The 660-nt window shown below is 50.8% G+C and overlaps 1 protein-coding gene across 1 annotated transcript in view; it reads left to right on the top strand.

Annotated features, from left to right (window-relative positions):
- LOC109926105 (rho guanine nucleotide exchange factor 11-like) overlaps positions 1-660 on the top strand; it is a 36,264-nt gene that overhangs the window by 17,843 nt on the left and 17,761 nt on the right. The window lies entirely within an intron of this gene.

Genomic DNA, 660 nt, shown 5'->3' with positions numbered 1-660 from the left:
GTGGGGGGGGGGGGAGGGGGGTGTGGGAGACACACACGATCCGCTTTGCCATTCTACCACTCGACTAAAACCGGAATCATCCAATCCACTTCCCGTTCCTGTTTGTCCCTAAGAACAGGTTCATTCCCGGGGTGTGGAGGGCTCGTGTGTGTGTGCGTCCAGCGTCTGGTGCAGCCTCGAGCTGTTCTCCGTTCTGACCGTGCTCTGTGTGAGCTGTGGATGTAGATGGAGGCCAATCAGCCCATCATAACCCTGCCTGCCCACCTTTCAAAGCAATCAAAGACAAATTCCACTGCCCCCCCTCTCTCTCCAAATCCGTGTATCCATTCCAGACTCGTGGCTCTGATATCTATCCCAGACTAATCCCATTACACCCCGCCTTCTCTATTGATATATCAACCCCGAACTAGCCCTGCTGTCTCTATCTTTCCTCATGATCCCATATTAATTCCAAACTAATCGCAGTTGTCCTATTTTCTCCCCATAATCCTGTACTGGTCCTAAAGTATTCCCACTGTGTTCCCTGTGCTCCTTACAGATATATGTATCGATCCCAAACAAATCCCTCTTTCCCCACGCTGTCTTCATATCCCTATACCAATCCCAAACTATTCCCACTGCCCAGTTCTCCCTTCATAGCCCTGTATCCATTCCCCAAAC

This window comes from Rhincodon typus, chromosome 47 (assembly GCF_021869965.1).
Source record: "Rhincodon typus isolate 14 chromosome 47, sRhiTyp1.1, whole genome shotgun sequence".
Lineage (NCBI taxonomy): Eukaryota > Metazoa > Chordata > Chondrichthyes > Orectolobiformes > Rhincodontidae > Rhincodon > Rhincodon typus.
The sequence above is the reverse complement of the archived record's forward strand: the minus strand, read 5'-3'. Positions and strand labels throughout refer to the sequence as shown.